The sequence below is a fragment of the Pleurodeles waltl genome, chromosome 4_2 (genome assembly GCF_031143425.1).
Source record: "Pleurodeles waltl isolate 20211129_DDA chromosome 4_2, aPleWal1.hap1.20221129, whole genome shotgun sequence".
In the NCBI taxonomy this organism is placed as follows: Eukaryota; Metazoa; Chordata; class Amphibia; order Caudata; family Salamandridae; genus Pleurodeles; species Pleurodeles waltl.
The window spans coordinates 509980791-510003531 of record NC_090443.1 but is presented as its reverse complement, the minus strand read 5'-3'; positions in this window follow the sequence as shown (position 1 = coordinate 510003531).

Genomic DNA, 22741 nt, shown 5'->3' with positions numbered 1-22741 from the left:
ACGAACACAGAAGGCGACATCGTCCGCATACATGGAGACCAATGTTGGGCGCTGCCGTAATGCCAAGCCCCTATGATTATGATGCTGACGCAAGTGAGCTGCAAGCTGCTCCATCGCGATGGCAAAAAGTAACAGAGAGAGCGGTCACCCCTGGCGACTACCCCTGGCAACCGGAAATGGGTCAGAAATTACGCTGTTGACTCTCAACTAGGCAGACAGCTATGAATACAGCAAACGAATCAGATGAATAAACCTAAAGCTCAACCCCACCCAAGCCATCAACGTGAACATATAGTGCCATGCCAGAGAGTCGAAGGCCTTGGTGGCATCTAGAAACACCGCCACTGCTCAGTCTTCAGGTCTAATCATACTTCATCTTGCAAAATAAGTTTGGAGGTTATACGGTGGAGCAACCCGGCACAAAGCTCGATTGATCTGGCAGCACCAGAGAAGGGAGCAGAGGCTGCGTGCGGGCTGCAATAAGTTTCGCCAGGATCTTATTATCAATATTGATCAAATGAGAGAGGTCTATAAGAATTGCAGCAGCACGGATCTTTCCCGGGCTTCAAAATTGTCACAACGAGAGCCTCTAGCAGCGTGGGCGGAAGGAGCCTGGTCCATAGAGCCTCTGTGTAAACCTCCAAGAGGTGAGGAGCTAATATATCAGCATATTCCTTGTAGAAAGCCGTTGTCAGACCATCCAGACCAGGTGCCTTATCCCCGGGTAAGCTGCGTATTGCCTAGACTACATCAAAGGGAACATCAAAATACTGTCTGTGTGCATTCTCAAACCACAGGAGGCTAATATCCTCAAAATAGTCAGCGGTAGCCCCGAATTCAACCCCGGGGGTTCAGCGTACAGAGCTGAATAAAAGTCAATGAGGATATGCTTGATCTCGCCAGTGCCATTGTGTAGCGCTCCGGACGCGTCATTCAGCTCCACAATATAATTACTTGCCCACGGCATGCGGAGCATTGCGGCCAGAGTGCGGCCAACTCTGTCACCCTCACCAAATCTCCTTGCTGTGACGTTCTTCCCTAAGAAGCAGACCTCGCACGGGGCAGCCTCCTCAAACTGTGTCATCTTTCCCCTCAAGGCTGCCAAAAGGTCCTCCGACCAATTCAAAGCTTTGTGTTTTTCAGGGTCGGCAATCTGGGCCTCCAGTTCTGTGAGCTCGCACCTTAACACCTTCAGCACACCGTGCTGTTTAGAGAGACAAATCCCACGGAGCACAACCTTAAAGGCCTCCCATACAGTGCCGGCTGAGTTCACTGACCTCCGATTCTCAGCAAAGTAATGAAGTATGGCGTTGCGGACCTCATCCCTGAATACATGATCCCTAAGCGCGCCATGAGGGAGCCGCCACATAAAGGCACGGACCGGCGAATGATCCGACAGAGTGCGGGCCTTATGCTCAATGGACTGCATCCAGAGCTCAACATCCCTGGTGCCGAGCCATCAGTCTATGCAGGACCAGCTACCGTGCACATAATTGACTCAGGTACCTTCCCTGTCAGTCCCGTGCTTTTTCCTCCATAAGTCCACCAAGGCACCCTCATCCATCACGGGTGTCAGAGCTCTGACAGCCGCCACACGCTAGGGCCTAGCCCGGCTCTCACGATCCGCCTCGAAGTCCAATACCACATGAAAGTCGCCTCCCCATAGCAGGGACCCGGGACCCAGCGAGGTAATTAGTCGCCCCACTTCCCTGAAAAATTCAGGGTCATCAGTATTTGGACCATATAACACTACCAATCTGCCCGGCCTGTCAAGCAGTGTACCACTCAGCATAACATAGCGGCCATTGGGATCTACAAGTGCCCTCTCAGTACGCCACGGAAGACCCTTCCTGATCAGGATCGCCACACCTCTCGCATAGCGCAAATACATCGCAGCGTGCCATTCACCAATCCAACCAGCCTTCAAATGGTGCTTGGTGGCCTTCACCTGGTGAGTCTCCTGCAGCATACAAATGTCCACCGCATGTCGCTGTATATAAGCAGCTACCAATCGCATCTTGCGCCCGTCATTTAACCCAAGAACATTCCAGGTAAGACAGCGCACAGGCGTCACATTATCTTGCGCCACATCAACGCCTTATCCAAACATACATCTCCCCATAGCATCACAAATGAGGCCTTCGCGGCATGCAGGGAAAGGAACAGGTATGAAAGAGAAGAAGCAGAGGGAGTAACCCAAACATAAAACAGTCCCAACCTCCACCCACGCTGACCCCCCCAAACAGGTCAGTGCTACAGTCTCACCCATCCCCCAATATATTTTCCACAACATAATGGCAAACAGTGTAAATAGACTCATCCAACGGGGCGTCAGCGAGGCCTTCCGGATCTCATCCCAGGCGGGATGAAAGGGCAGGGGGACCAACGATGAAGAAACATACAGCAGAACAGCCAGCCCCAGCAGTTAGAGCTTCTATAAATTTGCAGACCGTGTGACCCCGGGCAAGGACACAGGGGCTTGAATTGAAAAAGAGAAGATTTAGTCATTGTCACTCAGAAAGCCGTCCTCTACACATGCGGACCGTAGACTCTCTGACGGTGCTTGCTAAGGGATAGATTTAGCACATTTCGTGGCCAGTTTCGGGTCTGTAAAGAAATGTAACTTGCCCCTCTGTTGCACCCGCAGCTTAGCCAGGTAAATGAGGGAGTATTTCGCATCAGTCTGGCTAAATGTGCGCTTAACCGGCAAAAAGACTATACGAGCAGCCTGCACCCCAGGAGTATAGTCAGGGAAAATGCTCAGTTCCATATCGTTGTACACCACAGGCCTACGCTCCCTGACCAGGCGAAGGATGGTGTCCTTGTCTCTGTAATTCAGCAACTGCACAATAATAGGGCGTGCAGGGGCCCCCAGAGGTGGCCGTGGCCCCAGAGATCTGTGGGCCCTCTCCACCACCAGCATCCGAGAGAGCTCACCTGGGAAAAGCGTGGATAGCATTGTCTCGCCATAGTCCTCCATGCGCCCCATAGCCATCGATTCCGGGAGGCTCAAGATGCGAATGTTATTACGGATCACCTCCAGCACGCGCCCCATTTGCAGCAGCTGCTCACCACGGCGATCATCCTCCAAGTCCGAGGTGCAGGATTCCAGCTGTTCAAAACATGTTCGAGTCATGACCATCCATCCTTTCCTTTAAACAATCCATCTGTTCCGTCAAATGGTCAAGCTTAGCGTCGATGCCGGCCAGGTTGAGCTTAAGGTCTAGAAACATAGCATTCACAGAGGACGCAGGTGTCTCCTCCTCAGGCGGCGAGTCGTCCATCAGCCGGCCGGCTGAACCGCCTTTCTTTTTCCTTCTCTCAAATGTGAGCTTAGCCTGCTTCTTGTCAGCCTTCCCCATCCTCTTCACAGCCGACCAAACAGGCAGCCAGCAGGACACTACCGCACCTCACCAGCAGGCAGCTACCCAGCAGAGGCGCCACCAGAGGACAGAAGGCCTGACTGGGAGACCTCTCCTGCAGGTCACCCACCACGGAAAAAGGCGGGAGGACGGAAAGGAGAAGTCGGGTGCCAAAGCCAGGTCCGCAGTCGGCACCGCGAAGCCGGTCACATCTTCAGAAGCCAGCCCAGCTCAGCCTCCAAAAACAGCAATCCCTGTAATCACGGGGCCCCACGACCCACACAGCGCCGCCAGCAGGTTCCACAGGGCAGCAACGGTGAGGTTCCAGGGGACCCGCAGGAATCATACCTAGGAGGGGGGGTGTGGAAGGGAGCAGATACTCCTCCGTATGCCCTTCAGGGGCACCCCCAGCTGGAGGGCACCAGCAGTCACCTCAGGGCGCTGGCACTCTATAGGAGAGCAAGAGGAGGCCTCCAGCCCCAAAGCCGTGGTGATCCTACGCCCCAGTGGGAGCCCACGGCCCAATCCAGCTGCTGACCGGGCCCCGCAGGAGCAGCAGCATGGCACCTCCGTAAGGTAGGCCGGGGGCCACTCTGGATCCCAGGCACTAGGGTGAGGCAGCCAGAAAGTAGGAAGGCCGCCCGCAGCAAGAGGGGGCCGCCCCCACCAGCACCGGTACAAACCAGCGGCCCGGCAGGAGCCCGCGGCTCGATCCAGCTACCAGAAGGGCCTGTGGGGGCCGGCCAGCACAGCGCCGGCCCCGAAGTCCAATAGGAAACTCGGGGCGAGGAAAATTCTGCTGTGGCAGAGCCATCCCCCGCAGCCCCAACTGTGGCGGCCCCCATCCAGGGAGCCGGCCGGAGCCGCAGAGGCCCAGGCGCTCCACGCGCCCGCCCAGTCCCCACCACGAGACTGGGCCAGCAGGCGCACCCTCCATCGCGCAGCTGGGAGCAAACGCCGGCCGGGAGACTCCCCATGTCCTCCAATGCCATCTCAGGCGGTGCTAGCAGGGCGGGAGGCTGCAGGTAAGGATAAATACCACGTTTTGGTCCCCCGCCGGGCAGAGCCTCATAATGTGGCAGCCATCTTGCGGGACGGCCAAGCCACGCCCCCATACATGTGATAGCTTAAACAGTATTCTGCTGTTTGAATGGTCTTGGCTGACATTGCATCAATACTTAAAATTCTTGTGGACAGAAAATGTTGGACCTCTTTTTAAAAAAAAAACTAAGGCTCACGTCAATTTATGGCATAATCTTCCATTATTTCAATGGTTCTGCTTCAATGGTAATTCTCCTTGTTTTTTTTGGATCTCTTTTGACCAACTACCTGATACATTCTAAACAGTTCTATTAAAATGCAGCCCCACATCACCACCTTTAGATAGAATCTCAAAAAAGCCTGCTACATTTATAAATGGCTCAAACCTTTGCCAAAGTATGGATGGCTGTCCCTGCCAGACATCCACTGATATTGTTCAGCCACTTTTAGCAGATGAAACTCTCACGGTATACATTCGACTTGTTATACATTCGAATTGGCAGAGAACAGAGTCCACCTCACTGTGTTTTTTCTTGAGAATCCTTCTTTTCAAATTCAATTGAAGACAGAATCAGGATTAAATAAGCCTGGACTGATGATATCTGCTGGGAGTATGAGCTCCCTTGGCTAGCCACGACACTCCAATTTCTAGTAACTCCCTGTTGTATTCCAGTATGACTTATAAAATATGAAAGGTCTGATAGTACCACAATATTTGCCCCAATCGGTCAAATTATTCAGATAAGGGCATGCTTACCTGGTCACTTGCCAAGGAAGATTACAGTAAACTGTAGCCTGGAAGCTTCGGTTTAGGTTTTGTGATAATGCAATTAACAGTTCTTATGTAGTGCTTTGAAGCAGGGATTAAACTTGCGTCAAAACTATGTAACCAACTGAATGACCCCGATACAGTGTAAGTGTTGAATAAATGAGTCTTCATGAGGGTGGGATATTTCAAACCTGCAAATATATTACAAAAAGTATGAGGCTGTATTAAACATCTCTGGGAAGTTTAACTGCAAGCTGAACACCTCATCATCAAGTTTCTGCTGTGAGCAAGAGTCTGCAGATGTGGCCCATATGTTCTCATATGTTCTGGGTTGAGATGTGCAACAGAATTACCATTATTGTCAAAATTATCCTAATACCTGCTTCAGATATGTTTCTCTTTCCAATGTGGCTTGATGAAATTCCACCATTGGCCGAGCACTGGACGAATGAAAAAAATGATGCTAAGCATGGGGGTGGAGGGGTGATGAAAATTGCTACAGATGAAATGTTGCATGAATGTGTCATCGTTGCTCATATGCTAGCTATTTTGCTTCTCTGTGTTCTCCTTTAGTTTGAATCATTATTGTATTAACATATAATTCACTTTTGATAACCCCAAAATAAAAAAGAACTACTGATCTAAACAAAAGGCCTAATTTGAGACACATGTTGGGGACCTTGTACCTAAAACTAGAAAAATAATGTTTTTCAAAGATATATTTGGTTGTTTAGATATCTACACTGTCAGGGAGAGTCGTTTGTGGAACTTCATCGACCAATCGATAACAAGTGTAATCTCCCAGCTCCCACTGTCCACATCCAGCTGAGTGGAATTAATGAAGCTGGTTACCTATGAAACCTTTGTACGCAATTACACAACAGACCCACCATTAGAAAAACGACATATTCTGAATGAATATAAATGTTTTTCATGCTTCATTATTTTTATTTTTTGGAACAGTTATGTTGTCTGTTTTTAAGAACGTTTCTAATGTACAGAAAACCTTATAAGCGATGTGTTCCAACATGCCCCATAAGCTCCGTCCCATTAATAACAAGGAGCTGCATTTCTACCCTACCTACCTCCGCTTTATCCTACTTTATACTTTATTGTGACCCTGGGGTAGTGGGTTTCTTCGAAATATTTTGGACCCACAATAAATCTTACAAAATCATAAATCTGAATGCTTTGAGAATCCATAGAAGGATGGGTTTTGGCCTAACCTAGGTCATGCAACTCACAATTAGCCCACACATCCGTTTAATTTGATGGGCTTTAATTTCTGAGCACTTGAGGAACGCAAAGTTCCCTTTCTGAAGGCGCCTTGGTGCTGAAGATAGTCCACCGAGTCAAGTAGATTAGGGAGAAGCGAATGAGTGAAATATACTTGTCTAACTGAGTTGAGTTGATTTTTTTGAAATCTTCTAAAACACGTTTGAATTCAGTACTTCTGAAGAGCGTTGCTTACTTATACGAGAAAGCAATAGAGCAAGTCGACGGTGTATCTCTTTTTCAGACAAGGAGCAATGGCTCCTCCAACGACCGCAATCTGCACCGTAGGAAACACCTCCAAAATTGAGAACATGGTCATCATTTTGGTATGTGATGTTGGGAAACAGCCTAAACAACTGCTGAACAATGAGGTGCGTTGTCCACGAAAGCAGAACAACGCTGTTTTTCTCTACCTTAACCACGCATGTCCTGACCAACAAACATGCGTGGTTAAGGCAGAGGAAAACAGACTCAGGATCGGGAGAAGACGCAGTCAGGTAAGTGGGGCTGAGCTAGGGTTGGGGGTAGTTTTAGGGGTGGAGGTAGTTTTAGTTTTTAGGAGTGGGGGTGAGGGGTCGGGGTAGTTTCCATTTTTTAGTGGCAGGGGGTTGGGGTAATTTCAGTTTTTAGGGGCGGAGGTCACTGTTGTTTAAGTTATAGGGGCAGGGTGGGGGGTCAGGATAGTTTTAGGGGGAGGGTGGGGGGTAGGGGTAATTTCAGTTTTAAGTTTTAGGGTTGCAGTAGTTTTAGGGTTGGGAGGCGCGGTAGTTTTAGGGGCGAGGTGGGTGTGGGGGTAGTTTTAGATTGGGGGGCAGGGGTAGGGGGTCAGGAGGGTTGCATGCTGGAACCACACATGCCGTTCCACGCATGCCTTTGCCAGGCATTCCTTTACCATGAAAAATTGTTGTTAAGGCATGTGTGGTAAAGGCATTCGTGGTAACAACGTGGTCGTTGTTCCGACCTCATTGTTCGGGAATGCGTAGTTCCAGCATACGTAGTTCCATTGTATATTCCCTTATTTCATTCAAAAAAATGCGAAGCGCATGATTTAAAGTTTTATGGCCAGCTACTCCTCCAGCACAAATCCAACTGATATCTCGTCAGTCACATCATCATTTGATTATATCCTAATGCTCTTGTAATAGAGCAGACAGGATTTCTGTAATGTTTGTAACTCAGTACTCATTTGCTAAACCATTGCTCAGACTCTTCTCTAATTACCTAGCTGTAAAGAAAAAGACCTGTTATATTCCAGAGATAGAGCTCTGTGACTGGACATTGATATTAGAGTGTAAATACTTGCACCATATAGTAATAGAGCTCCAAATCCTCTATCTTTCGTAAGGCACATCTACTCGATTCACCACCCTTGAAATGACTACTGTATAAGGCAAATAACTTGGGGGCATATTTCTACTTTTTTATGCAAAACTGCACTAACACAGTTTTGCATCAAAAAGTTTAGCACTGGCTTGCACCATTCCTGAGCACCAGCCGGGCTCCATGTTTATGGAATGGGCTAGCGTAAAAAAAAATACGCTAGCCGGGTGGGGGTGGCAGTATGGGAGAATGGGGTTTTGCACCAAAAAATGCCTCTAACCAGCTTAGTGTCATTTTCTGACGCAAAACCATCCATACCCCATGACTCCTGTCTTAGAAAAGATAGGAGTCATGCCCACCACCCCAATGGCCAGCACAGGGGACCAGTGTGTCATGGGCATGGCCATTGCACCCTATGCCATGCAGGGGGCCCCACGTTGGGTCCCCGATGGCACTTTAATTTAAAGAAAAAAAATACTTACCTACACTTACCCTACTTACCTGGGATGGGGTCCCCCATCCTCCGGTTTCCCTCTGGTGTGGGTGGTCCGGGGGCCTGAGGAGGGCACCTGTGGACCCATTCCATTATGTTCAACCATGGAAATGGGTCCACAGGTTCCCTAATGCCTGGTCTGACCCAGGCGTTAAATAATGGTGCAAAGGAAGCTGATTCTTATACTGAAGGGTTGTGTCTGCACAGGGGCCTGCAGACCACAGATCAGAATCATGGTAGGGTTGACACGACCTTTACAGATTACCAAATAGGCAAAATAGGCACCGGCCTATAGGGCCCACTCTTATTAGGGGCCCCGCTACAACGGATCAAAATAATATTGATTTGATCTTTCCATGAAAATTACAATCAAGTTTGTCTCTTAAAAGCTCATCTTCTGTCAGCTTGTTAAACAAAATCGGTGCAAACTACGTGCAAGTAATGTTTAGTTTTGTGTGATAAAATTTGGTTAATTAAAATTGTTGGTTGGTAAAATTAAAAACATATTAGGATATAATTTGCGAGGGGTGCCCCCGAAATTTCTACTACCTAGGGGCCTCCACAGGGTTTAATCCGGCACTGCGACCTTTCATGATATGGAATGGGATGACATTAGCTGAAGAACAGTATCAAGCAATCTGGAATAAGGTGGGAAAGACTGATGACTTTCATTTGTAGTGAAGAGGTACCTTGATGATGTCATCAGCTAACCTCAATGCCTGCTCCAACGCAGGCAGCTGTCTTAAGGGTCCAAGGCCAGTTTGAAGGGCGGAATTACATCTCCCACGCAGATGGGTTGAGCTGCAGCAGCTGCACTGCAAGGAAGGTTAGTTCAGCCTCCAGGTGGAAGTGGAACTTATTGGACTGCTGGGTGGCTGAAGGCACTAGCATCACAGAATAACCTTTAAGCAACATATGACTTGTATAGTGTATACTGTGAACTGAGTTGTTCCAGGTGTTTTGGGTGAGTTTGGGTTGAACTGTGTGTTTATGATGGGGTAAGGTTGAGAACTCTAGAGCTAAGGTTTAAGACAGCAGGAGCTTCTCAAAGAGCCTGTCAGTGGGTTGTAAAGGTGTACAGACTAAATGGGCATCTATGTCTTGGCCTCTTTGCAGAGCCAAGGAGGTCTTAATGTCACTCAGACTAAGGGCTTCATTATGGGTTTGGCGGTCGGACCGCCATAGTGGCGATCGCCAAAATACTGCCATATTGACAGATTTTAAAGACTGCTGTATTATGAGTTACACAGGCAGGACACCATGTCATCCCTGAAAAATCCCCATTTCACTGAAGATGAGTTAGGAGTCATGGTGGATGAAATCGTAAGAGTAGGGCCACATTTACTTGGAGCCCAATTCCAGCACACTACTATTGCCAGAAAAATAGAAATGTGGCAAAGGAGAGTTGACAGAGTGAATTCTGTAGGCCCCACTCTGCGCACAAGGGAGGACATCAGGAAGAGCTGCAATGACCTCAGGGGATAGGTCCATACCATGGTATCCTGGCACCGGCTGCAGGTCCAGAAGATCATCAGTGGTCCCCAGCTCCTCCCTTACAACTCACATCCTAGGAGGAGAAGGTCTTGGCCATCCTGCATCCTTAGGGCTTGACAGGAATACCTGGGGGAGTAGAGTCTGTAAGTCACAACACACAAATATGTCACCAAAATGTATTGTCATGCATGCTCACAGCTCACCTTTTCTCACCTTAACTGTCACCTCACTCACCAGCTCAGTGCCCACCTGTCCATAGACATGTGTCTGACATCTTACATGTGAAGTCCACTCACCTGGAAGAACAACATCTGTGTATATTGTGGGTAGTGCAGGGATTGACAGCACTACAATTCCCAGCAGGCACTGTTCTACAATTCCAAAAACCAGAACAGTGTATCTTTCTCAAAATGACCTTGTTTGTCAACTCCCCATTGAAGTATACCCACCTGAGAGGATGACATTTGTATAGTGTGTGTGTAGTACAGGGGCTTAAAGGACTGCTAAGGCCAGGAGGCACTTGTACTGTCACTCCAATCAACCACCACAGTTTTCTCTGCTCCAATGACCCTTGTCCCTTAACTCCCCATTGAATACCCACCTGAGAGGATGACATTTGTATAGTGTATAGCGTTATTTTGTTCCAGAGTGACTGTCAGAGTGCCTCCAGTTGTGTGTGTTTCAAACTGCTCCATATGCTGCTGTTTGCAGTATGTGACTTTGTGGGCAGTGCTGGTGTCCCCCAACAGAAGGGTATACATTGCATGTATAGGTATGTGTGTGTAAATGCAATGGTGGGGTCATGGCATTGTGTACTGTTTGGTATGGTAAGTATTTCTTTTTGTGTTGTCCAATGTGGGCAGATATGGTATTAAACGTGTCCCCCTGGTATGGCTAATTTATTTATGTGATGTGTATCATCTTGAGTTTTGTTTGTGCAGACATAGAGTGTGTTAAGTTTTGCTACCTGTGTTTACATTAGACTGTGCATGTGTCCATTTAGGTGTGTGTCCCTTGCAGCTTGTTCCTGTAGAGGTATGTGCCAAGCAGTAGGAGTTGTATGTGCTTTGTTGACTTTCCCTTCCCCATTGTGCGGATGTGCATGGCGTTTGGGTTTAGTATTGCTTGCCCCTGAGACCCATGTAGGGCCATTTCCGGTGCTCATGATATTTGAGGGGCCTGGTGATATATGTCCCAGTACAGTCTCCTTCCCTGGGTGTCCCAGATGGCCTTATCACAATTGTGCAGGTATTGTTGGCTTAGTGTTCTTTGTCTATTTGTCACTCTGTGTTTTGTGCATGCCATTGTCTTTCCATTGTGCTGTGATGTGTGTGATGTGTGTCCATTGCATGGCTGTTTGATGGTGGTGTTATTTGTGTTCCATGCCACATTAATACATATGTGTGTAGTATGTGAGGACAGTCTCTGGCCAGTCAGGACTGTGAGTGTGTGATTTGAATTTGTGGATGTGCTGTAGGTGTGTTGTTGTTGATGTGTGTGACAATGTTGTGTAGCCTTCAGTCTTCCTGTGCCTGAGCTGTGTGGCTGTGTGCATATGTGTAGTGTTACAGTACAGAGTGAGTGTGCTGCCCAAAGGGGGCGTATTGTGGCTGTGTACGTGTCCGTGTTGATGTATGTTACTGAGTGTGTATAGGTTGAGATGTGTACCTGCTGTCCTCGCCGTGCCCCCCTATGATGTGAAAGCTGAAGCTACAAACTGTTTTTAAGGTTAATGATACAGGTAGGTATGTGTACTTACAGTTGTTGGTGTCCATGGTGGTGTGGATTCCATTGTCTTTCTATGATCAGCAGAAGCGGCATGACGTTTCTGAAGAGTTCCATGGCAGCACTGGACGTGTAAGGCTGCCTGCAGGTGAATGTCTTCCTTTATTCTGTCCATTCCCACCAGCTTGTAGATGGTGGTTGGACCGCCACCCTCACATTGGCAGTGTGCAACCTCGTAATGAGTCAGTCGGAAACACAGGCTCTGTGCTTCCTTGAGACTGTGGCAGTTTGTGCTCCCTGGTGGTACCGGTGGACTTCTAGCGGTATTTTGTTGGTAGAATCACCAAAATCATAATACAGCGGTTGGACTGGCAGATCGACGACACATGGACCGCCAAATCCACCATGATGGTTCGGGGTCTGCCAAACTTTTAATCAGCTGCTAAATGCACACCCACTCCATGTTCTCTTTGCAGAGCCAAGAAGGTATCGCTGTCATTCATAAGTCCTCTTGGCCCTGCACCCTGGGCAAGCAAGTAACACTCAACTCCATGGAGCTTTGTAACTCTGACCTCCATTTTCATCTAATCTAAAGGCATAAAAAAGACTTCATTGATGAATATTCAGATCATCTTACCATCTCGTCCATATAGTACGTCCACACCACCCTCTTGGGGGACTTCGACTTCCAAGAAAATACAAGCTCAAAAAACAAAAGACCCCTGATCAACCTCACCGGCACAGTCAATATGGTACAGGTTGTCACACAACCAGCACATTCCAGCACTCCAAAGCAAACCCACATGCCTTGGCATTAATAAAAGCTCTCTCTGAGAATACTGCCTCACCCCTACACACCATTGTCAATGCTTTCCTCAATCAAATCATCTTCCCTTTATTTCTCAAGGGAAGCTTGATCCTCCCACTCTTAAAGTAACCTACACTAGACCATGATGACCTCACCAACTACTGGACTGTAACAGACTTGGGCCCTCATTACAACCCTGGCGGTAAATCCCGCTTTCCGCCGTGCTGAAGGCTGCCAACATACAATGGCGGCAGCGGAATTCCACTACAGGTATTACGACCCACATTTCGGAATCCGCCACAATACAGACACCCACACAAATCCACCACACCAAAGGTCAGTGATAAACTGGCAATACCAAAACCTACACCGTCACGCCAACAAGAATACGCCCATACTATCACGACCCACGAATCAACTGGGCGGTCTTACAATCGCGGTAATCCATTGGCGGTACACACCGCCGCGCTCAAAATACACACACATTTACAAAACACAACCACACTCGACAATTCAAAAGACACAAACCTGATACACATACAGACACCACACCCACACACTCACACCACTATAAAACACACACCCACATTACCCACAAACCCTTACAACGACATTTGTTTGAAAAAGCTGAGAGAGAGAGAATAGGAAACACAAACCAGCATCCACAGGCACACAACACCATCACTCATACAACATCCACGCACCTCAAAGAACACACACCAACACAACACATCACACAGCATAATAAACAGCACCTCACACATCACCCACACAACATCATGGCACCTCAAAGACACCCCAGGTTTTCAGAGGAGGAGCTCAGGGTCATGGTGGAGGAAATCATCCGTGTAGAGCCACAGCTTTTCAGATCACAGGTGCAGCACACCTCCATTGCTAGGAAGATGGAGTTATGGCAGAGAATTGTCGACAGAGTTAACGCAGTGGGACAGCATCCAAGAACATGGGATGACATCAGGAAGAGGTAGAACGACCTACGGGGGAAGGTGCGTTCAGTGGTATCCAGACACCAGATTGCTGTACAGAGGACTGGCGGTGGATCACCACCTCCTCCCCCACAACTAACAACATGGGAGGAGCAAGTCTTGGCAATACTGCATCCTGAGTGCCTCGCAGGAGTAGCAGGAGGACTGGAAGTCATATCTTATTTACCATATCCCCCCACCCCACCTGCATGCCATCACATACCCCCACCCTCACCCCCATCACTCCAAAACATCACATATGACCCACTATCACAACCCACACATCCCAATACCAAGACCCTGTATGCAACACCTATGCATGGACCCCCATCACCAAAGCATGTCCAGTACAGATACCCACACAGACCCCAAACCAACTATCACAAAAGGGCAAACACAATAATGCAAGCACAGGAGTAGAGGGTAGCTCACCCAATGCACAAGATGGCACATACAGATACTAAAACTATGCATTTACACCCCAACAGGACCCATACCAAACGTCACCGGACAGGAGGTGCCAGACATATGCAGTCCCCCCACAGAAGAGGCACACAGTGATGACAGCAGCTCTGCACCCCTAGATCAAGATGACCAGCCTGGCCCATCAGGGACCTCTGGACAGGCAGTACACTTGCCACTGTCACAAGCCACCACAGACCCTCCCTCCTCAGGAAACACCACCACAACACCCACCCAGCGAGTTCATCCCTCTGTCCCCAGGACACGTCAATCAGCAGTGAGTCCACCACTACAGGGACCCCAGGCAAACCCACCAACCCAAGACAATCAGGGACCTGGGGTCATTGGCAGTGGGCCCACGGTTCAGGGGACAGAGGCACAGGATAACAGGGACTGCTGTGCGACAGGGGGAGGACAGGCCCAGGGAACCGACCCTCCACGAGGCACTCTCCAACATCATGGGAGCATACCACCATTCCCAGGAGACCATGGGCATGGTACTGGCCAAGTTTCAGGAGACTCAGCAGCTGCAGAAGGAACACTACTAAGCAGGGAGGACTTGAAGTCCATTAACACCACCCTGGTCACCATTGCAGGGGTTCTGGCAGACCTTGTCAACACCATGAGAGACACAGTGGCACACAAACGGGCCCCTGACACTAGCCTGGATGATGAACAGCCCTCCACCTCCGCTGGCGCTAGTGGACAGGAGGCACCGCCACATGAACAACAGGCCACCAGCAGCCCAACTCCTGCAGAAGGAGAACCACCCTGCAAACGGTCCCTGAGATCCAGGAACAAGACAGAGAACATTGCCAAGACCCCTGCCAGGAAATAAGACCCTCCTGAATGTCACCCTTCTGTCCCATTTTGTCACCCTGTCCACCTTAAACTGCCATTGCTCCCCTTCCTATGCCCCATTGGACAATGCACCTGTGAGACCAAGAGACTGGACTCAACCCTGGACATTCCTCCACCATCACCCCAGCCCATTACACCCACACCTCCACTTATTTGCACATAAATAAACACCGTTGAATCACAAATCAATCTGGAGTCAGTCTGTGCTTTCACAAATGTGTAATTGCAACCTCTCTGAAATATAGTAATGTCAGTGTACTTGTTCACATACCAATGTTGCACCGTTGTTGGCCAGCAGTAAACATAGCAGAGGGCACAAAGTGGGACCCAGATCTGTGAAATGGAAATCCAAAGTGACAAGTCAGGGTCCATACACAGAGGTAAAAATGCAGATTTATGCTAGGTCCTACAATAGTATGAGATGTGGGAAGCAGTGCCATCCTCTTATCTGTGACTCACTGGAAGTATTGCATGATGATGTTGTTATGGTTGTCTACATCTTCTTCTTCTTCTGCCTCCTCTTCTTCACTGTCCACAGGCTCCACAGCTGCCACAAGACCACCATAAGGCCCATCCTCCTGCAGAAAAGGCACCTGGCATCGCAAAGCCAGGTTGTGCAACATACAGCAGGCCACAATGATCTGGCACACCTTCTTCGGTGAGTAGTATAGGGATCCACCTGTCAGATGGAGGCACTGGAATCTGGCCTTCAGGAGGCTGAAGGTGGCTCTATTATCCTCCTAGTTCACCCATGTGCCTCATTGTAGCGTTCCTCAACCCTTGTCCTGGGATTCCTCACTAGGGTCAGTAGCCATGACAGGTTGGGGTAACCAGAGTCACCTGCAAATATCGAGGGGCAACTGTTAGACATCCTCCAAACATTAGGGAATCTGCCATACTCAGACACCAAATTAAACTGTGTGGGGACCTTGGGCTCACCTATTAGCCACACACGGTGCCTCTGGAGTTGCCCAATCACATAAGAGATGCTGCTGTTCCTCAAAATGTAAGCATCATGCACAGAGCCTGGATACTTGGCATTCACATGGGAGATGTACTGGTCTGCCAAACACACCATCTGCACATTCCTTGAATGGTAGCTTTTCTGGTTTCTGTACACCTGCTCATTCCTGCGGGGGGGACAAATGCCACATGTGTACCATCAGTGGCACCAATTATGTTGGGGATATGTCCCAGGGCATAAATGTCACCTTTCATTGTGGGCAGATCCTCCACCTGAGGGAAAACGATGTAGCTGCGCATGTGTTTCAGCAGGGCAGATAACACTCTGGACAGCACGTTAGAGAACATTGGCTGTGACATCCCTGATGCCATGGCTACTGTTGTTTGAAAACACCCACTTGCCAGGAAATGGAGCACTGACAGGACCTGCAGTAGAGGGGGGATTCCTGTGGGATGACGGATAGCTGACATCAGGTCTGTCTCCAACTGGGCACACAGTTCCTGGATTGTTGCATGATCAAGTCTGTAAGTGATAATGACGTGTCCGTCTTCCATTGTCGACAGGTCCACCAGGGTCTGTACACCGGAGGATGCCACCATCTCATCACCTGCCCCAGCGGACGTGCCCTATGGAGGTGAACGGTGAGCAGAGGGTCAGACACCACATGGGTTTCACAAGGCTGTTTAGCACAATCGTAAAATGTTCTCTATGTGCCTTTGTCTGTCCGTATTCCTGGCCTAAATAGGTGTGACACAGTTAGTTGATCTGCCATGTGTCCCCGTGAAATGGCAGCTGCTTTACCTGTAAGGTGGGACAAGGGGAAATGAGGTAACTGCGCTGGTGTTGTGTAGCGTCGCGGTAGGCGGTCGAAGACCGCTGCGCAATTCAGCATTGGTTATCATTGGGCCCTATGGGTTCCAGGAGCCAATGACGATGTGCGCCGGCGGTAACGGTATGCACCGCTGCGGACATGACCGCCATTTTCTATCTGTTCCCTCACTTGATACCTGACCTTCAACAGGAGAGGACCTACACTGTAAGTGCTGCTGTGACCTGCGTCTGGAAGTGACAATGGCTACAGTGTTTGGGGAAAGGGCCCCTGCCTTCACTGCAGAGGAGTTGGAGAAACTGGTGGATGGGGTCCTCCCCCAGTACACGCAACTCTACGGTCCTCCAGACAAACAGGTGAGTAAACTGTGTGCATGGTGGATGGCACATGATTGTATGGAGTGTCGTGGATGGAAGAGATGGGGGGGGACAGGCCAGCATGTGAGGATGGTGTGTGTATGTTTTTCTGTGCCAGGGTGGGAGGTTTGTAGCCAGTGTGTGAGAAGAACTGTATGGGGGAGTAACATCCATTTTTACTTCACTATTCCTCTAGATCAGCGCCCGCCAGAAGAAGGGTATTTGGCGTGCCATCGCCAAGGAAGTGTGGACCCTGGGGGTCTACCATAGACGGAGCACCCACTGCCGGAAAAGATGGGAGGACCTGTGCCGCTGGAGCAAGAAGATGGCAGAGGCCCAGCTGGGGATGGCCTCCCAACGTGGAAGGGGTGCCCGTCGCACCATGACCCTCCTGATGTACCAGATCCTGGCGGTGGCATATCCTGAGGTGGATGGGCGATTGAGGGCATCACAGCAGCCACAAGGAGGTGAGTACACTCTCATTCAGCTGACTCTGCGCGCTTGACTAGGTGTCTGGGTGGGGGAGGTGGACTGTGGGTTCCCCTAGGACAGGGCAGACGCGCAAAGGTAGATCCATTGATTTGCAGGCTCTGTCCCACTCCAACCCCAAAGGTGGTATTTGCCCTCTACACCTAGTCAGGCTCCTATGGGTTCCAGCTGTGCATGAAATGGGTCTAGACAGAGTCCCCCATGGGCATGTGCTTTTCCCCTGCCCTGTTAGTGCATGCCTTAGTGCATAGGGCTGCTCCCTGTGTGTTGTGTCCGCCAACGGTAGTGGTGCTGCAGGCATTGACCATGTGTCTCCTCTTTCTTTCCCCCCCTTTTTGTTTTGTCAACCTGTCCTTGTGTGCATTAGCGTCATCTGGCGGAGGAGCAGTGGCACCAGAGCAGGAGGGAGCTGCATTCCATATGGCCCTGGAGAGTGAAGTAATGGAGTCCGAAGGCTCCAGTGGGACGGAGGGTGAGGGAAGCTCCACGACGGGGACAGGAGGAGACACCAGCGACTCTTCCTCTGATGGGAGCTCCCTTGCAGTGGTGGGCACATGTCACGAACTGCACTTGACTTCTCACCTCTGTATACAGGGTTGGAGAACACACCCGGTCTTCTACATGTTCTGGATAATCCCAGATAGGGGCAACCCTTTCTAGTAGCCACAGTGCCGCTTGACAGGAAACGCCAAAGCAGACCGTACCCTCCAGAAGGAGTCCCAGAGGAAAAAACCCCAGAACTGAAGAAAAACCTCAAACAGGAACAGGAAGAAAAAACAGGACTTGACAAAAGGAACAAAACAAGGCAAAAATACTCCAAGGCAAAAAATCAGGAACGAAGAACAGGAGCGAAGAGCACAACCAAAGGGAAGTGTTTGCACTGCAAGGTAGAGCAAGACTGAATGGCTTATATACTGAAAAAGGGGAAGTGACATCACAGGAAAGGAAAAGAACACCATCTTGAATTGGAAAAAGCCCATAGACAAGAATAGGAAAAAGAAAGCAGTATATAAGAAAGAGCGCATGCTGGGAAATACAAACAGAAAGAAGACAAGATGGACACAACATGGACATGAAAAAAGGTAGAAAACAAAGGCAAGGAAAAAGAAGGAAAAAAGACCAGAGGAAAGCCATCACCGACAGGAAAGAAGAAAAATGCGGTAAGGGTAACGCGACCGGGAGCGTAATACAAGCTTCCCAAGACGTGCTACCAAGGAAACCAAAAAACACGGGGAACGGCGCTCTGAATATCGGCAGCACGTTCCTACCGCGGAGGCAGAGAGAGACGCCACGTCAAGGTGCGGCATTACAGCACATCTCTGCCCACTGCATCAACAGGTACAGCTGCCACCCTCCCTACCAGCACCGCCCTCCCAGCAGCCCCTCATCGAGTTTCCTGTTCCCACTCACCCAGGAGGGTGGCCATCTCCTTTGCCACAGGCACCTCAGGCCCTGCCCCAGTCAGCCCTACTGCCCTCAGTGAGGAGGCTATTGACCTCCTGAGATCCCTCACTGTTGGGCAATCAACCATTTTGAATGCAATCCAGGGTGTTGAGAGGCATTTGCAGCAAACAAATGCATACCTGGAGGGCATTCATTCTGGCGTGGTGGCCCAACAGAGAGCATTTCAGGCTCTGGCCTCAGCACTGATGGCAGCCATTGTCCCTGTGTCCAGCCTCCCCCTCCAACTTCCTCTACCCAGACCCAATCCCCTGTACCTCAGCCTATCCCAAGCACACATCAGACCAGCCTGCACACTCATCAACATACAAGAGTGGACATGGCAAACATAAGCACCACACATCCCACAGGCACTCCCACACAAGCACCATCCCCATGCAGACACACCAACATCCCCTGCCTCCACTGTGTCCCCCTCCTCCACGTCCTCCACCTCCCTCCCTGTCTCGTCTCCACTCACACCTGCATGCACTACATCTTCATCCACTACCTCCATCACCAGCACGCCCATCACCACACACCGCTCACGTGCACTCACCACCCCCACTACCATGCACACATCCCCTGTGTCCTCTCCCAGTCTGTCTGTGAGCCCTCCTCCCAAAGTACACAAACGCAGGCACACACCCACCCAACAGCCATCCACCTCACAACAGCCTCCGGCCCATGCACCTTCACCCAAATTCAGCAGACGTACACCTCTTACAACCACTACCTCTTCTGCCACTCCCAAACCCCCTCCATCTTCCAGTCCCAGTGTGTCTAAGAAACTCTTCCTGGCTAACACTGGCCTCTTCCCTAAACACCTCCTCCCAGTCCTTCCCCTAGGGCCAGGCTGTCCAGGTCCCAGCCCAGCACCTCAGCCACCAAATCATCAAGCACAGTGGTCTGAGCAAGTCCGGTCACATCGCGGGCGGCACCCATTAGGGCTGCCAGTGTGCTACCTAGCGAGACCAAGGAGCAGGCCATTCCGCCACCTGCCAAGGTGAAGAAGGTGCCCACATGCCGGAGGGAGAAGCCGCACCAACCACCAAGCAAGGGCTCCTCCAAGCCAAAAGGGGACAGTGCCAAGGGACCAGCAGCGACATCAAAGGTGGGGAAGGGACACAAGGCAAAGAGCAAGTCAGGACAGGGCACGGAGGCTCCGACTGCGGGACCAGAGTCACCCCTTCTGTCAACCAGAACATCAACCTGTACGGCGGTGGACACCGCTACCTGCACCGCCACCTGCACGTCTGCTGCCTCAGCAAGTCCCCAGCATCATCCCCAGTGGGCAGCCGTCCTAGGCTGCAGGAGACGTCCTGCTGTGTCCCTCCACAGGTGCTGACACATGCACCACCACCAGCACCTCCGCCACAGACACCGCCACAACCACCGCCATCAGCCCGCGATGTGCTCAGACAGTGCCACCACAGCTGACATGGCTATCATCCCCAGTGGGCAGCCGTCCTGGACCCTGCACGGCGTACATGAGGCCCGATACCCAGCACTGTTTGTACCTGCATGTGGCAGGCGAAGTCGCAGCAGGGTGGAGTGTATCTCTGCCTCCATTGAGTATCATGCTACCTGTTCCCAGGCAATCTCGTGGCACACAAACCCAGGTGAGGGAACGGGACCTGCCACACTGCATGTGAAGCACTCTGGGCACAATGCCCCCTCCAAAACCAGTGGAGAATCATATCCATTATCTCTGTCCTTGGCAGGATGAAGCACTCTGGGCGCAATTCCCCCTCCAGAACCAGTGGAGAATCACATCCACTCACCTAATCCTTGTCAGGATGAAGCACTCTGGGCACGATGCCCCCTCCAGAAACAGTGGAGAATCACATCCACTACCTCTGTCCTCTGCAGGATGAAGCACTCTGGGCACAATGCCCCCTCCAGAACCAGTGGAGAATCACATCCACTCACCTAATCCTTGGCAGGATGAAGCACTCTGGGCACAATGCCCCCTCCAGAACCAGTGGAGAATCACATCCACTACCTCTGTCCTTGGAAGGATGAACCACTCTGGGCACAATGCCCCCTCCAGAACCAATGGAGATTCACATCCACTCACCTAATCCTTGGCAGGATGAAGCTCTCTGGGCACAATGCCCCCTCCAGAACCAGTGGAGAATGACATCTGCTTTAGAGACTGTGGCTTTGCACTCCCCAGGATGAAGCAGTGGGCAAACCACCCACTGGAGAGACTTGAGAGACTGTGGCTTTGCACTCCCCAGGATCAAGCAGTGGGCAAACCACCCACTGGAGAGACTTGAGAGACTGTGGCTTTGCACACCCCAGGACCAAACAGTGGGCATGGAGCCCCCTTGTGGACCAGTGGCGTCGTCTGTTCACCCGGCTGAGGTGACCCCTCTCCCGCTTAGGTTCCTGTTTATTTTCCATCTGATGCCCCTGCAGTACTCTCTCTGTTTCGAGTCAGGTATCTTGTGTGGGCTTTTCCCATGCATTTTGGGACACAGATCCACGGACAATGATGTCATTCATATCCGGACTTGTGTAGTTGGTGTACATATTTGCATATACTGATATTTTAATTTGGCCTATCTGATTTTTCAATGATTACACTCGTCACAATCATTTCCTTTTGTCCTTTCATTCTTCCAGGGGATGAGGGGTGTATATGTAATGTTGCTGCATGTATTTGTGTGTATGGTGTTGGGGGTGAGGGTGGGGGTGGGGGTGTTGCGTGTTTCATGTGTGTGTCACTGTCTTCCCCCCCTCCCCTGTGTGCTAGGTGCAGTACTCACCGTGGTCGTCGCCGGCGTCTTTGCTGCTCCTGATACAAGAGGAGGTAAGGCAACATGGGCAGGACCTGTAACTAGGGCTCCATCGCGTCCTGGGTCCTCGTTGGGTGTTGAAAGGTGAGTGGTTTCCGTTCCACAGACTGTTTCTGCCATGCTTTTGATGTCATTGGTACCGCCCTGGAAAAGGTGGCGGATAGGCCTCTTGTAATACAGTGGGCGGAACCTTGTCTTCCACCTGTCTGTTGGCGGTTACCGCTGCGGTGTTTGATTCTACTGTCGTGGCGGTCGGAGTGTTAAAGTGGCTGTCTATGTTGGCAGTTTTCGCCATGGTCATGATCTCATTTTTTTTACCGCCGGCCTGTTGGTAGTATTACCGCAGCTTTAACACCGACCACCAGGGTTGTAATGAGGGCCTTAGTATATGTCAGCAAGATCACTGAAAAAAGAGTTCAACTCAAAGACTACATTAATGCTAATCATCTCCTGCATGACTACAAATCTGGTTTCAGCATTGAGACCATTACCGTACATTTCATAGACAATGCACTCTGAACCATAGAAGAGGATGATCCCTACCTCCTGCTATTGCTGGACTGCTCAGCTGCTTTCAACACAGTTGACCATCCCAACATTAGACATACCCTGGAATCTTGGATGAGCTTCACCGGCAAAGTTCTTCACTGCTTATCCTCCTACCTTTCAAACCAAAACCAGGTTTTTCACATGGGCACCTACAGGTCTCAAAGATTCCCATAATCTATGGGGTCTCCCAATGTCCCATAATGTCCCCTGTTACCTTCAACTTCTACATGGAGCCACTTGGTGCTCTATTCACGGATTACAGTATCAAAAGTCATCAGTATGCTGATGATACACAACTCTTCTTCAGACATTGTATGCCTCATACACTGCTTACACGTCATTCATACCTTGATGCCCAGTGCCCACCTGAAATTCAACCCACCCAAGACAGAATTCATGTTCCAACAAACAAGAAACTGTTAAACATTTTGCTCACCAACATGAACCTTGACGACTCGGAACCCCAACTTTCACTAAAAACAAATCACCTGGATTCACTCTGTACATCAACCTTACCCGTTGTAAAAAAGAACCAGAAGATTGCCTGGTGCCAACTCGCCCTTCCAAAGAAAGTGAAACCATTTCTTTTTAGAAAGACACTTCAGAACTATTGTTCTAGTGCCTGTGATCTCCGACTAGATGGTAACAAGCTCTACATCTCTAGTGGTCCCCCGCACCCCTCACCATCCCCGCTTATTTTGCAGACTAGCTCACCAT